Source organism: Eleutherodactylus coqui, chromosome 6, assembly GCF_035609145.1.
Source record: "Eleutherodactylus coqui strain aEleCoq1 chromosome 6, aEleCoq1.hap1, whole genome shotgun sequence".
NCBI lineage: Eukaryota > Metazoa > Chordata > Amphibia > Anura > Eleutherodactylidae > Eleutherodactylus > Eleutherodactylus coqui.
Window position 1 is genome coordinate 177,828,343 of NC_089842.1, and position 13,017 is coordinate 177,841,359.

At 46.9% G+C, this 13,017-nt stretch overlaps 1 protein-coding gene across 5 annotated transcripts in view; it reads left to right on the forward strand.

Annotated features, from left to right (window-relative positions):
- MAPKBP1 (mitogen-activated protein kinase binding protein 1) overlaps positions 1–13,017 on the forward strand; it is a 182,634-nt gene that overhangs the window by 96,220 nt on the left and 73,397 nt on the right. The window lies entirely within an intron of this gene.

A 13,017-nucleotide genomic window follows, 5' to 3' on the forward strand; every position in this document is an offset into this window, starting at 1 on the left:
CGTATTTAGCATTGGGCAGAAGCAATTGGCCACCCAAAAGGTAAAGGACAAGGAGCCAAACCCCAAGGCCTAATTTTGTAGTCGTCACAGCTAACTAGTGGAAAGGTTTTGCCCAACTCGTTGATGCGAAGTATCATCACTTATGATGTACAGTTCTGAGAATTGAAGTGCTCCCGCCACTCCATAGATGGGGAGACGCAAAGTTCTGTACTGGAGACCTTTTGTTTAGTGAGAAGGCAGTCTACGGATTAGTTTATTCTAAACGCTGATAGTGCAGATTCTGTAGTTGTCCTGTGTGTCAGTAATATGAGCCATGTCTTGGGAACACCCTGGGAAGTTTAGTGGAACTATTCGATAATCTGAGTGAAGATTTCGTTGTATGGTCTTCTCTCATGACTGCTCTTTTGAGTTGATAAAAGTATTAAAGTACGTTGCTGTTGGGCTTGGCATTCCTAAACCAGGTGTTGTGAGTTCTGCGCACCCCTCGGGCCAGGAACTGTCTATATAATTTTTCTTTTTTCACTTCAGTCCTCCTCCCAAGTACGGGTCAAAACAAGGACTCTTTCCTGTGGTTTTACTTGTGCCGTCTTTTTAATTACAGTGTGTTACCAAGCCCTATATTTACTCACGAGCTATTGAAAGCTGACTCCAGGATTTGGTGTTCTGGTAGACAGCTGCATGGAGTATTAAAAAAGGTGAAATGTCTCCGCGCTAAAGTTTCTTTTCCTTAGAACGTAGATACAAAATATTTATTTACTGAAGGAGGCTGTTTAGCTTTAGGCAGTACATGTGAAATCTGGGTGTGATATTTATTTAGATGACCTGTAAGATCACTGTTTGCAGTGTGGACTGTCACTATGTAGCACCGTGTAACCTGCGCTGTATGTACCACATGTTCATAGAATGTGTTTTGCTGCAGCATGTGTAAGCTTCTACAGGGTTTTGTGTTTGTTTTTTTTTGGTCATTTCTCACTTTAAGCTAGGTCTAACTTTTTCCTCTATCTGCCATTGGGTCATTTTGGGCTCCTAAATCTCTGAGCTGATTTCTTCTTTAAAGGGAACCTGTCACTTGCCTAAAGCACTAACCTATAATGCTGTTGGGGGGGCAGGTAGTCTGGTGCTGCCTTTTTAGACTCTCCTGTGTCCCATGCGCACACTTGCCCATAGATTTGTATAACAGAGCTCACGTACAGGGCTCTGAAAAGAGTCAGATTTTCGGAAGGTGCATGGACTTGACTGGTGGGCACCAGAAAATGAGCAAGTATGAAAAACACCGCACCTGGCTCCTTGTCACTCTCCCTAATGGCACCATATGCTACTCTATGGTGCATTAGGCAGGTGACAGGTTGCCTTTAAAAGGTTGCTAACTTGCAACTATGAATTTGTGATAGCAAAAGTGTAAATCGCTTTATTTACCCAAAGTGACCTTTGTGTGGAAAAATCCCTCAAGTGCTTAAGGAAGGGGGCTCCCTTCCTTCTCACTTGCTATCCACTGCCTTTTGTTAAATGATGTATGTCTCTAGTAATAGAGAAAACGAGATGGAGAACAGGAGGTAAAAGGTGATTACTCGTGCTGCCCATAGAATGTATATGTCTGTCAAGAAGGAGGACAGAAGCCGAGACACTTGAAAATGTTGCTACAGAGAACAGTGATTTACTGTTCCACAACTACTGAAATTGCATCTACACTGCTCGGTGCTGCTGTATAATGTTCCTTTCTGATGCAGATTATGTACTGTAACTTGGAGCTAAACTATAGTCACAGATCACAGCTCTGTTATAGCAGAGGAGCTAAAGAGCAAGTTCTGAGGAAAATAAATGGCAGGTAATCATCCCCCATAGGTACTGACTTGTATATCGGATCTAAGCTCCTGATTGGAGGGTCGCTTTAACAATGCATGTATGTGTGGGGAAGACACTAACCCTTGAACTGATACTACCCTATCAGACGGATGATTGGGTCACTTTAACTTCCCACAGCTTTTTCTTACTTGTTTGAAGTTTTTCAACACTGGACCTCATAGGTCACCTTGGAGGACTACAAGAAATGAGCCGTATTGCTTGTAGACAGAAAAGACTGTAAGACGCATACAAATGTGCAATTATCCCCAGGAACTAATCAGCCAGTATTGTTGTGAGGGTTTTCTAGGAGTTCCTTCTTCAGAAACTTCAGAATGGCTTCATACTAGAGCAGCTGTTGCTACTGATCATTCATATAAACAGTATTTGTCTCCTCGATTTATTCAGTCAAGGCAACTGCTAAGCAAGAGTCTGAAAGTCTCTAAGGCGCTTTTTAAATAGGCCAATTATTGGCGAAAAGTTGCTTTTTTTTTTTTCCTTTGTTTCCGGTGATAATTGAACTGTGTAAACACGGGACTCGATAAAGATCTGAGCCAAAAATTTGTTCGTTAGTCGTTCACTTCCACTCACTGAAACAAGGCGACTAGTGAGCGACTTCTCGCTCAGTATAAACAGGCAGTCGTTCACCTCCATTCACTGCGAAGAGTTCAAAGATGGACGGCCAGAAGAGATCTCCAGTACGCTCTGCCTCCATTCACTGAACAGCTATTGCTCCTATGTGAAGGCATAGGAGCGACCCTCATCTCATGTAAAAGATATATTGTGTGTGTGTGTGTGTTTTTTTTAAATTTTTTTTTCTTCCCCCTATGAGCTTGATATGTAAAAATGAACTTTTATAGTTTTTTTTTTAACCATATCCGTGCTTCTACATTCCCACATTGCATCTCCCTGCCCGTTCTGGTCCTCATGGTTTACAAAGTCTGTGATTATATGTATGTAGCACGAAGTCATATGGTGAGTCATGCAAAATATCTCACTAAGGTGATCTTTCACTTTGTGCAAATCCCACAATGCAGTTCACTAGACAGTCCTAGATTGTGTCTAAAGCACTAGGAATGCCTTAAAGGGGTGGTCTCGCGAAACCAAGTGGGGTTATACACTTCCGTATGGCCATATTAATGCACTTTGTAATGTACATTGTGCATTAAATATGAGCCATACAGAAGTTATTCCACTTACCTGCTCCGTTGCTAGCGTCCTCGTCTCCATGGTTCCGTCTAAATTCGCTGGCAGCTTGCTTTTTTAGACGCGCTTGCGCAGTCCGGTCTTCTCCTTTCAGCACGAGCCGCTTCAGTGTGCTCCCCGCTACAGCTCTTCTGCGCATGCGCAGACGAGCTGTCACTGCTCGGGAGCGCGCTGCAGCGGCCATTCTGCACCTTCCTCTGTTAGAGGAAGGTGCAGAAACTGGAGCTGCCCAGCGGAGAAGCCCAGCCCAGCAGCCCCGAGAAGCGTCCCAGGTAAGTGATGGGTCGGGGGGGAACTAGCGCTGCGCCGGGGGAACTAGCGCTGCGCCGGGGGGGGGGGGCTGTCGCTGTGATGGGGGAACTAGCGCTAGGCCGGGGGGGGGCTGCCGCTAGGCCGGGGGGGGCTGCCGCTAGGCCGGGGGGGGCTGCCGCTAGGCCGGGGGGGCTGTCGCTGCGATGGGGGGGGCTGTTGCTAGGCCGGGGGGGCTGTCGCTGCGATGGGGGGGCTGTCGCTAGGCCGGGGGGGCTGTCGCTGCGATGGGGGGGGCTGTCGCTAGGCCGGGGGGGGGCTGCCGCTAGGCCGGGGGAACTAGCGCTGGGCTCCGGAACCTAGCGCTGGGCTCCGGGGCCTTCACCTGGGCTGAGGGTCTAGCGCTGGGGAGCCGGGGGCTAGCGCCTTACCTGCTGCCTGGCGGTGGGCGTCTGGTCGGCGGCTGCGGGGCGTCTGGTCGGCGGCTGCGATGTGTCCGGTTGCCATGGAGACACAGCTGGCGGCGTCTCGGGAGCGCGCACGTCGGGCTGCAGCGAGCGACGGGGAAAGAGCCGGCGGCCATCTTGAGAAAACTTTATAAGTTGCTGAAACGCTGGAACGGTAAGTACAAACCAGCTAGAAATGTCATTTACAGGGGGGCTTAGTAATGTATGCTTAATGGGGGGGACTGGGCAAAAAAAAAATTTAACTGCTTCCTCGAGACATCTCCTTTAACTTTATATTCGACTTTCTGCTGAAAATATCTCATGCCTCAAAATGATGGTTTAGGTCTATCCACTGGGACCCTCATTGTTAGATGAAAGCTACTTTCTTTGGTCTTCCTCACCATCAGAAATAACTGAGGAAGGAAACCGGAAGGAAAAGACCACAGTCTGTGTGCACTGGCCTCAGTCCTACGTATGGCCACTTTTAACTTTCCTAACAAGTAGATTAACATTCATATATACAAAAGTTTGTTGCAACTATGCAAAATGCAAAAAGGATGGATGAGTACATGTATGTCATAAACTAGAAAAACTAGTGCTTTGACAAAAAGATCATGGGACATAAAAGGTTTGTGTTGGGCAATATGTTTTTTCCCCTATAAAGGGGCTCTTGACTGTAAGAGCAATGAAACTATGCAACTCATTGCTTCAGGAAGTGATGGAGAATTCAAAACATGCTCAGTCATCTAGGCCCAATACATGTTCTAGTGACTGGATGTGAGGAAGAAACTTTAATGTAGGAGGGCTTGTACACAAAGTATGAGGCTTTCTAAATGCATGAGTAGGAAAATGCAAAGCAAAAAAACGGATGGGTGCATAATTTCTTTTCTTGCAGCAACTTTGTGCATGAAAAATCAACACACCATCTTACTAAGGTTTCCTTGGCCTTTTAGAAAGTTGTACAATGAGATGACTGAAATAGTACTGGTGATGGTGAAAGAATGAGGGGGGAGATTACTAAAATGCTTGTCTTTCCTTCCTTGAAAACCATTAGCACTTCATACTGTGTTTCCAACTACATAGGCCTCTGTTTGGGGCATCCTGTTCTATGCTATGGATATTATTTTATTTTACAATTAAGTGAACTGATTTGTTGCATTGTGAAATCTGCTCTGTGGCTTTGTTTCCTTTTTTTTTTTTTTTTTTAAATACCCATGAAAGGACACAACTTTCTGGCAGATCTTGTATGTTGTGCTTTAGCAATTGGAAGGAAAAGGCGATAAGCAGAAGATGACTCATACCATGGCATGCAAACTTAAAACTATCTCTCTTAACTTTATAATCCATTCAAGCACTGCTTCAGGGCATAAAACATGGATTTATCCATAGCTGGGACATTAGTAAGCAGAAAGCTTTGTATGCCGAGTTCCTGGCTTTTTGAGATCTTTAACAGATTGCAGAGACGGGCTTCATGCTGCAGTGTCTTTGGGTTCCCCGTGGAGTCCTGTATGACTGAACCTGTGGGCAGCCTGCACTGTGTTGTATTACTCCATCAGGTACCATTTTTTTGCCCCCAGATCATGTGTCAAACTCTATGCCCGTGAGCTGAATCTAGGTCGCCATGTCACCTTGTGGCCTGTGAGGTCTAAACCCAGGAGAGCTGCTTCTAGATCATAGGGTCACAGCTGCCAACTTGGTTCTACACTGTGATGTCTGTGTATGCAGACTGAGCGCTGTGACCGTTACTGCAGCCCCCGGAGCCTTTGTACACTTTTCTGCTTCTCCTGCTCAATTATCCTGCAGTACAGCACTCCTTGCCAGGGCTCAATCGGGTGACTTGTTCATCCCGGCCTCCCTACCATCCTGCAGTACAGCACTCCTTGCCAGGGCTCAATCAGGTGACTTGTACATCCCGGCCTCCCTAGTATCCTGCAGTACAGCGCTCCTTGCCAGGGCTCAATCACGTGGCTTGTACATCCTGGCTGGTCCTCCTTACTATCCTGCAATACAGCGCTCCTTGCCAGGGCTCAATCAGGTGACTTGTTCATCCCGGCTAGTCCTCCCTAGCATCCTGCAGTATAGCACTCCTTGCCAGGGCTCAATCAGGTGACATGTTCATCCTGGCCTCCCTACCATCCTGCAGTACAGCACTCCTTGCCAGGGCTCAATCAGGTGACTTGTACATCCCGGGTAGTCCTCCCTGCTATCCTGTAGTACAGCACTCCTTGCCAGGGCTCAATCACGTGGCTTGTACATCCCGGCTGGTCCTCCCTACTATCCTGCAATACAGCGCTCCTTGCCAGGGCTCAATCAGGTGGTTTGTACATCCCGGCTGGTCCTTCCTACTATCCTGCAATACAGCGCTCCTTGCCAGGGCTCAATCACGTGGCTTGTACATCCCGGCTGGTCCTCCTTACTATCCTGCAATACAGCGCTCCTTGCCAGGGCTCAATCAGGTGGCTTGTACATCCCAGGTAGTCCTCCTTACCATCCTGCAGTACAGCACTCCTTGCCTGGGCTCAATCAGGTGACTTGTTCATCCCGGCCTCCCTAGCATCCTGCAGTACAGCACTCCTTGCCAGGGCTCAATCAAGTGGCTTGTACATCCAGGGTAGTCCTCCCTACTATCCTGCAATACAGCGCTCCTTGCCAGGGCTCAATCCGGTGGCTTGTACATACTGGGTAGTCCTCCCTACCATCCTGCAGTATAGCACTTCTTGCCAGGGCTCAATCAGGTGGCCTGTACATCCTGGCTGGTCCTCCCTACTATACTGCAATACAGCGCTCCTTGCCAGGGCTCAATCAGGTGGCTTGTACATCCCGGCTGGTCCTTCCTACTATCCTGCAATACAGCGCTCCTTGCCAGGGCTCAATCACGTGGCTTGTACATCCCGGCTGGTCCTCCTTACTATCCTGCAATACAGCGCTCCTTGCCAGGGCTCAATCACGTGGCTTGTACATCCCGGCTGGTCCTTCCTACTATCCTGCAATACAGCGCTCCTTGCCAGGGCTCAATCACGTGGCTTGTACATCCCGGCTGGTCCTCCTTACTATCCTGCAATACAGCGCTCCTTGCCAGGGCTCAATCAGGTGTTTTGTACATCCCAGGTAGTCCTCCTTACCATCCTGCAGTACAGCACTCCTTGCCAGGGCTCAATCAGGTGACTTGTTCATCCCGGCCTCCCTAGCATCCTGCAGTACAGCACTCCTTGCCAGGGCTCAATCAAGTGGCTTGTACATCCAGGGTAGTCCTCCCTACTATCCTGTAGTATAGCGCTCCTTGCCAGGGCTCAATCAGGTGGCTTGTACATCCTGGCTGGTCCTCCCTACTATCCTGCAATACAGCGCTCCTTGCCAGGGCTCAATCAGGTGGTTTGTACATCCCGGCTGGTCCTTCCTACTATCCTGCAATACAGCGCTCCTTGTCAGGGCTCAATCAGGTGGCTTGTACATCCCAGGTAGTCCTCCCTACCATCCTGTAGTACAGCACTCCTTGCCAGGCCTCAATCATGTGGCTTGTACATCCTGGTAGTCCTCCCTACCATCCTGCAGTATAGCACTCCTTGCCAGGGCTCAATTGGGTGGCTTGTACATCCTGGCTGGTCCTCCCTACCATCCTACAGTACAGCGCTCCTTGCTGGGGCTCAATCAGGTGACGTGTAAATCCCGGCTGCTGCTCCCTACCATCCTACAGAGCAGTCTGTTCTAGCCTGCCTGTTCATATCATGTACGCCTGCTGCACGGCTCAGAAAGAACGTTGCCGTTTTTGCGTTTTTCACATTTAGAAAATCCCATTGACAATTGGGGGGAATTCGCGGAAGGGAAAAAAAATCGCTAGTGGGTAGGCACCCTTACAATTACAAACAGCCCTTTGAAGGAAACCATAATGCTGATGTGTTCTTCAGTGAAAATGAGTTTGACATTTCCTGCCCCAGATGCAATGCCTCCATATAAAAATGAGCCCATAGACCTCCATGTGTACTGTTACAGAGCTGTACCACTCAATCATGTCCAATTGTCACATCTGACAGTCTGCCGCCAACTAAGGGCTCATCAGATCATGAGAGTGGGGTAATGCTGAAGCCCTCTGTAATGGCAGCATCGTAGCCGCCAGTCTACCACAGAGGCTGGTGCTGCTGCCTTTTTTTGTTTTTGTTCCTGCTATCTTTGGGGGGAAACTGGGTGTATTTATCTTGAACTACCTAGTGATAGAATTGTCTACCTCCCTCTCTCTAAAGGTTATGATTTCTCAATCTGGGGACTAACCGTTTAGCTGGAAGCTATTTTTCCTGGGGGGAAACTTGGTTCATTTACCTTGATCTACCTAGTAATAGGATTATCTACCTCCCTCCTCCTAAAAGGTTATAATATCCCAATTTGGGGATTAACCGTTTAGCTGGAAGCTGATTTGTTTGTAAAAACTCTCTTATGGTTCCTGATGAGGCTACGTAACAGGTAGCGGAAACGCGTTGAACCACTGATTTTTGAACCTACAAAATAATTGAGCTGGCATTTTGGTGTACTGCATTATAACTTTTGGTGGCTACAACTCGCAAAAAACGTTGGCAAGCTACAGCATTCTGATATCAGCTTTATATCGGATTTTTCTGAAACTAGCCAAAGTAGCGTGAATATTATCTCACCTACGGCATTATTTGACAGTCTATGCATCTTTCTCTATTTGGGAGGAATAACGCACGTGCTCTAAAAAGCGGATACAAGTCCCCCATCTATTGAATATCTATAGCTGTCTATACAAGCTGGAACACCATTCTTAACGAGCCTATCCAACTAGCTCTAGGATATATACCACGGAGAACAAAAATAGAAACTTTAATTCCGTTGGGAGAAAATATCGGTTCCTAGGCAACGTATATACTGCTTTCCCCTCATTTGACATAGGGGTGCAGTTTTTTATTTATTTGTGTATTTGTGTCTAGAGTTTAGGACTTTGTGTTACAAACTCCTTTTTATTTAGGTTTTCAATAAAAGCTATGTTTTAGAGACTTAACTGAACCCTACTGTGACATATCCATTTTTTCATCAAGGTGTTCGTCCTGCAACTGTGAAACCCCCGCATCCTTACAATTACAAACAGCCCTTTGAAGGAAACCATAATGCTGATGTGTTCTTCAGTGAAAATGAGTTTGACATTTCCTGCCCCAGATGCAATGCCTCCATATAAAAATGAGCCCATAGACCTCCATGTGTACTGTTACAGAGCTGTACCACTCAATCATGTCCAATTGTGACATCTGACAGTCTGCTGCCAACTAAGGCCTCATCAGATCATGAGTGTGGTAATGCTGAAGCCCTCTGTAATGGCAGCACCGTTGGGTGTAAGATGGATTGCGAAGATCTGGCTGTCTATAGGCAACTTTTAATTCTAGATTGGCCAGTCTACATGACATGGCTGTAACCACCTCTTCCATCCCTATACGGTGATTACACCTATGCTGCTCTTCAGATTCCATACATAACTGCTGTGCGTTTCTGCTGTTTAAGCAGCTAAAATAGCTGTGCCAACACAATGTAGTCCTTCCCCGCTCTCCATGTTGTCGCTTGCATTGTCTCGTCGCTCTGTGGGGGTTTCACTTTATTTATTTTTACAGCCGTTAAAATTCCAGTTTTCGTTCTGGCTCCAACATGTGAGGGAAGGAAGTGCGTTCCCTGGTGCCCAGTGCGACTGTGGGGGGGGCTGGCACCTCCCAACTGGTAAGAACACGGAGGTGTGAGCTAGTTATGTCAATTGTTAGCTGCTTAACCCCAAACTCGCTGCTTTGCAGCATTGTTTTATTGCCTTTATTCAGAGTGCTATATTTGGTAGTCAGTCGGATACACACAATTTTATGTTTGGGTCACAAAAGACGATTCCCACCAGTGCCACAATGAAGGAAATGGTTATTTTTATGTGCTCGAATCCCTTGTCACATCAGTGTTATGCAAATGCAGATGTTTTGTTGCATAGTGATACTTAAAGAAGCATGAATGTTACTATCCATTATTACCAGTGCATTGGGGACATCGGGTTTGGATGCTCTTGTCTTGCATGGAAGCTATTCGACAGTCTCGCTTGATAGAACAAATGGGTTTATTGCCAACATGTGGCCGAGAGTCCATCTATAGATAGAATAATTTATCTGATGCTTATCATTCCCGGTTCCCAGCAATCTGTGGGTAATTTCTTAGATATCCGATGGTCGTGGAGGTGCAGATTCAGGTCCTTACCGTCAAGGGACTAACAAAATTGTGACTCTAGAAAGAAGGGACCGGATCACAAGGAATTTATCTGCCATCGGGCTTTCTCAAGATGAAGCAGCGTTGTTTTGTACAGAGTCCTCCAGGCTATTTCGGAGACAGGGTGGCACGTCGTAAAGCCCTGAGCTTATATGCTTCTGTAGCTGGGAGAGGTGTGTTAGTAATGTTTGCCCTGTATGTTGGGCACCCTTGCACTACTGGTGCATTGTAACCATAACTAATCTGAGTGGTGAGGAAGTTCATAAGTTACGCCTGGTCATGCCTCCTCCTCTGCATAACCTTATCCCAGAGGTATAAAAGCATAGTGACACAGCAAGGAAATGAGGGGGTGCCAGCATGGAGTGCTGCAGAAGTGCTGCAAACCCAACGCTGTGCAGAGGCTGAGAGCATACCGGTTACTAGGCGTCTAGCGTAACCACTTGTGTGAACTTCGACTGACAATGGCTACCAGGTCATGCTCTAGTTTTCTGCACATTTGCTCACTAAGGGTCCCCATAAAAGTCTATGGCAGGTGTGCAAATATATATCTGGACCTCATTAGGCTAAATGGCCATTTAAATCGGAGCGTGTTAGGCCCCCTGTCCACGGGCGTTTTCGCCAGCGGTAAATCGATGGTGAATCACGCCGTCTGAGGCTTTCCATAGCATTGCTATGGAAAGTGCCGGCCCCCTGTCCATGAGCAGTGAATCACTGCGATTCTCTGCTCGCGGCCGGCAATTCGCAGCATGCTGCGAATTCCCGCGATTCTCCACGGTCAGCCTATCTGTCAAATAGGCTGACAGCGGAGATCCGTCTGTCGGCTCCTGCTCCTGGGCGGCAGCTCTCGTGGCGGGATACCGCAACACCCGTAACAGGGGGCCTAAATCTGCCATGTGCAAAGAATGTATTAAAATGTGCCAATATGCGTACAAATCTACCTAGTTCATAGTGCATATACCTTGTGCAAAGCTGCCCTTAACCCAGAAAAAAAAAAAAATTGTGTTCCTAATCAGAGCCCTGATGCAATGCCAGGTGCATCGTACAATAGATCTAAATGACTCCCGATGTACAGTTTTCTGCTAATGAGGTCCAATCGCTTCTGTTTCCATTATTTGCTAGCGTTCCACTGTGTGCAATTCTTGCAGTCAAAAAGGACAGACCTGCCAATGAAGGATTCAACCCCTACAAAGCATCTAAAGCATTGTGAACCTAGGTAGCCATGGCTTCTTCAACCAGAATGTGGCTGTGGCTTTTTTAGGCAAGCTCTTACGCATTGGCTTGGTCCTGGTGCATAGAGGAGGGGGGGTCCTGAGTTGGGAGCCCCCTCTTCTCCAATATGTTTATGCCATATGGACAGGGTCTCTTTTTTAAGGCCTTGTGTTGATGGCTATATCACTAACCTGGATAGTGTCTGAGTAGTATGCTCGGCTACATAGAGCGGCACGTTGCATTGTATATAGCTTCACACAAGGCCAAAAGTGTGGACTGTAAATGGCAGCTTGACTGTTTCCAGGTAGCAAAAAAACTTAGCAAAATCTAGCATATAGCAAACAAACAAGCAATGAAGATATGGGGAAAAATATAGAAAGTTTTTGTTTTATGGCCAGTTCACGCTAGCTTTTTTTTTTTTTTTTGCTTCAGTATAGCTGTTCTGCTGTGGGTAGAGCTAAACAGGGGAAAAAAGTCAGCGTTTTTTTTTGGGCTAGTGTCGACCAATTTGCCAATTTTCCATAGCCATTTAGTTTTTAAAAGTCAAAAAAAAAATTGTCAATGAAAAATGGAAGCAAACTGAAAGCTGTCAGTTTGCTTCCATTTTTTGTTTTAGTTTTCTTGATGAGATTCGCTGCCCCCACAATGATGGAAACAAAAAATGCTGTGTGAGCATGGCCTAAAGATGTAGACCTTTTCATGTGATGGTGAGCTTTATTCTCTGGTCCATTTGGATCTCATTCACACCACAAATTTTAAAAAGCCTGCTAGGCTTCCTGATCAGACTCTCAGAACTATTCCGAAACTCCTTCCTCGGTTGGTTTAGTTAGGACCACTCAGCCCATCCTATGCAGCTTATGTGAGTTGTCTATTTTAGCATCGCCCTCTTGATGAAGCTTAAAGCAATTATAAGATTATCGTATTTTCCTGTTGCGATAAGCTGGATTAGAGAGCAAAAGCACTGATCTTCTGATTTGTGAAAGTGGTGCTTTGTTCTCATCTGCCTCAAATGTGACCTGAGATGTTACGATCATCAGATGCAGACGGTGCCGTCTCCCAAAGCGTCTCGGGACACCGTTGTCCTTCACCGAATGTAGCGGGGTGGAGCTGCGGATAATTCTAGGAATCCTCTTTTCTTTTATGGCATGGCAGGTCTGGTGTTGTCTGCCTAGTGCCACCATTTTTGTGTGTGTGTATATAATTATATTTCGTCTTGTACGAGCAGTTCCACATTCCTTTTCATTATGCAGAAAGTATATCCAGTGTGTATAAATGGAATTCTTGGCATGTTGGATTTCTCCCTTGAAGTGAGTCCACCTTAACACCATATTGCTTATAGGTCCAAAACTCTCTTGATTTAACTCTCTTGGTATTAGTGTACCTCAAAGATATGGAGAGACAGTTCGGTGACGCCCCCAGTACCTTATTGGCTGCACAGATGTCTCCCCTGCAGGTCCTGGAAGGTGACTATAATTCTCCCCTCTGCTCCCGACCAAGGAGAGTTGTCCTCTCACTCTGGGTGGCCCACATGTTAAGCTCCCCAATGCTGCTTCTAATTTACCACTCAATACCTTACCTCGCCGCTGCAGTAGTGTTGGCCGTTCGCTCCCCGCTGCTGCTGCTTATCATTATCACTCTCCCCGCTGATGCAGCTCATGTTCCTCGTTGCTACTGCTGATGATCGATGGGGTAGCTGTCCGGACCAGCCGCACATGGAGTGTGGTCAGCCAGTGGCACCAGGACTGTGCCGTCGGGCACTTGTCGCCTGTTTCCACTGCGCCGGCTGCAGCATACACATCTACATGATGGGGATGCGGCGGCAGGACAGTGC